Genomic DNA, 3876 nt, shown 5'->3' with positions numbered 1-3876 from the left:
GGATCTTTGGTGTGAGTGTTGTTTTCTTGAAGTATCGTTGTCTCTGAATGAATTACAATGCGAGTTCTTCAGCGATCACTGAACATGCTCAGTGTATTGATCGCTGGAACTGAAAGTACAGAATCACAAAAATACATCGAAAGGAAAAAGGGATTATCATCAAATCACTGAGAGAGAGGATCAACACCCTCCAATCTCATGAACTCAGGATGAGATAATTTGATTCCACACCTTATGAACAAGCATTTCACTTACAGTATTCAAACACGCAAGAGAGGAACAAAATTTCTGATAGAGAACAAGAAGGAGAAATGAAAGGAAGAGGCAGAGGGAAACCATCATCACCAGTACAGTGCTATCACTGCCAAAGGTTTGACCATATAGCCAAATATTGCAGAAAAAGAATAGCAGACCAAAGAGATAATACTTTTATCAACATATAAGATGGAAATGATGATGATACCATGTTCATGATACTTAGTACTCAGGAAGTATGTTTTGATGATACATGGTATATCGATAATGGCTGCAGTAATCACATGACTGAAAATGGGATATCTTTGCACAAATTGATGAAACGCAAAAGAAAGAAGTAAGAACTGGATATAACAAAAGATTAAGTGTACACAAAATTGGAGAGATTTTGGTTAACATAAAAATTGGACAAAAGAAGATACCAAGCATTTACTATGCGCCAGAATTAAAACACAACTTGCTTAGTGTTGGATAGCTCTTCCAAAAAGGATATGATCTGCATTTCAGAGATGAAATGTGTGAAATAAATGATTTAAATGGAAGCACGCTTGGTAAGACTAGCATGACAGAAATAAAAATGTTTCCCTTTAGATTAAGGAAAATACTTTATTTTCTTTCAATCTATCCACAAAGCAGAATTCTTTGTTATGGCACTACAGATTTGGTCATACAAACTTTGGATATCTAAGTTACATGCATAGATACAACCTAGTAAAGGGACTATCCAATATAAGCAAGGTAGAAAAGACATTTGAAGGCTACATGCTTAGGAAACAAACAAGAGAATTCTTTCCTCAAGAAGGAGCCTGGAGAGCCACTTTCATAGTGACCATAACCGAAAATTATGGGTTTACTTGTTAAAAGAAAATTTTGAGGTCTTCAATAATTTTAAGATCTTCAAGACTTGTGTTGAAAGGCAAAGTGGACATCTGATCAAAACTATTAGATCAGATGGTAATAGAGAATATAACTCTACCTATTTCTTAAATTTTCTAAAAGAAAATAGGGTCCATTATCAACTAACTACTAGGTACACACCTTGGCAAAATGGGGTAGCAAAAAGACTGAATAGGACAATAATTGAGAAGGCTAGGAGCATGTTAAAGAGCAAAAAGCTGGACAATTCTTTCTTGGGAGAAGTAGTGGTTTATGCATGCTACCTAATGAATAGAACATCTACAAAAGGTCTATCTAAAATGACATCACAAGAAGCTTGGACTGGGTATAAACCCACTGTTGGTCATTTTAGAACCTTTGGGTGCATTACTTACTCATATATACCTGAACAAAAAAGGAACAAACTGGATGACGAATCAGAAAATACCATATTTGTGGGATACAGTGACAGATCAAAAGCCTACAAGTTGCACAATCCCATCACTAAAGAAATCAACATAAGTAGAGATGTGGTGTTTGATGAATGAAAAGGATGGAATGATCTATCAAAACAGGAAGGAAATACTATACAAATCTTAGAAGGTGATGCGGATCAAAAGGAAATCAATTTAAATCAAGGTGATCATGATCAGACTCCTCCAACAGTAAAAACTCCTATAACATCTAGCAACACTCAAACCTATCAAGAATCAACTACACATGAGTCTACTTTTGGAAGTCCACCAAAAAGAGGATATAGAGCATGAGGGACATCTACAATGACATAAGGAGACTAGAATTTAATGATACTGCAGAGTTTGCCTTATTCTCAAATGCAAATCCATTATCTTATGAAGAAGCCAGTTAAGAAGATAAATGGAAAGATGTTATGGATAAGGAGATAGAAGCTATCATGAAGAATGACACCTGGGAATTGGTAAATCTTACAAATGTTCACAAACCAATTGGATTTAAGTAGATATATAAGACAAAGTCAAATAAAAAATGGGAAAATAGACAGATACAAAGTAAGGTTAGTAGTTAAAGGATACAAACAGAAATATGGCATTGATTACCAAGAAGTCTTTGCACCTGTCATAAGATTAGAAAATTTAAGATTGGTCCTTGCTATTGTTGCTCAAAACAACTAGAAAGTACATCAGATGGATGTTAAATCAGCTTTCTTAAATGGAAGCCTTGAAGAAGATATCTACATAGATCAACGTTTGTCATTTGAAAAAGGATCTATATGGCCTAAAACAAGCACCACATGCTTGGTACGGTAGAATAGAGAGCGCTTTCTTAATAAATGGTTTCAAAACATATGTCCTCAAGAGCACACTCTTTTCACTCAAAAGGATGGAGATATGATTTTCACGGCTTGCATATATATGGATGATCTATACTTTACAGGAAATTCACAAGAAATGATAGAAGATTTCAAAGTATCCATGAAGAAGGAATTTGATATGACTGACATGGGGCTGCTTCACTATTTTCTGGTAATAGAAGTTAGACAACAAGAAGAAAGAATAAAGAACACTCAACAAAGGTATGTCCAGACCCTACTTGATAAATTTAATATGGGATAGTCTACTCCTACCAGTACACCTATGGAATTTGGAATTAAACTATCAAAGATAGTAAGGATGATAATATGGATTCTAGTCTCTTTAGAAGCCTGGTAGGTAGTCTCATGTATCTGATTAATACCAGGCCAAACATGGTTTTTTCAGTTAGCATGATCAAAAGGTTTATGGAATCTCTTGAAAAAAGTCACTCGGAAGCAGGGAAACGAATTCTCAAGTATGTTAGAGTTACTCTTGACCATGATATTGTTTATTCCAAGAAAAAGAATTTCAAGCTTACTGGTTAGAGTGATAGTGATTTTGGAGGAAATCTGGATGATGGAAAACGTACAGTAGGCTATATTTTCAACATGGGATCTGGAGCTATAACTTGGCAATCCAAAAGGCAAAGTGTGGTGGCACTTTATCTTATGCTAAAGCAGAATACATGTCACTGTCAATAGCCGGATGCCAAGCTCTATAGTTAAGGGAAATTTTGGATGAATTGGAGCATTCACAAGGTGATCCCATTACTATATTTTGTGACGATAAATCTGCAATATCCCTATCAAAAAAATCCAGTGTTCCATGAAAAGAGCAAGCACATAAGAATTAAATTTCATTTTATTCGAGAACTTGTGACAAATGGTGAAGTAAGGATTAAGTTTTGTGGGACAAAAGATCAATTTGTTAATTGTTTTACAGAGGAACTTCAAATTGGAAGTATCAAGGTCATGAAAGAAAGCTTGGGAGTGCTACCATTACTAGCTTAAGGGGGGGGGGGGTCTTAAAGGTTAAGCTAGTTATGGTGTTTGACCATTAAATTTGTAACAGTTAGTTATTAATTACATGTTGACAGTTACATAACTGCCATAATTGAGGATAGTTGTGTCGTTTAGGTGAAGGGTTGCATCCATTCATATATGTATATATGTAATTTATTTGTTGTATGTAACGATTTGATGATTCAATGAATAACATATTAATGGTGAAAAGGTTGCTCTAACAATTAGACCTTAAAAGATATATTAGAGGTTCTTTTATTTCTTGATCTAGGCTGGTATTTGCACTATTTGATCATGCTTACCTCATTCAAGGACGATTTCTTGAACCAGTTTATCATCAACATCATCCATGCTCACCTCTTGCTGTATTGCAAAATAGGTCCCTTTCCAGT

The sequence above is a fragment of the Cynara cardunculus genome (genome assembly GCF_001531365.2).
Source record: "Cynara cardunculus var. scolymus isolate 2C chromosome LG 5, CcrdV1, whole genome shotgun sequence".
Lineage (NCBI taxonomy): Eukaryota > Viridiplantae > Streptophyta > Magnoliopsida > Asterales > Asteraceae > Cynara > Cynara cardunculus.
Note: the sequence above shows the minus strand (reverse complement) of the source record.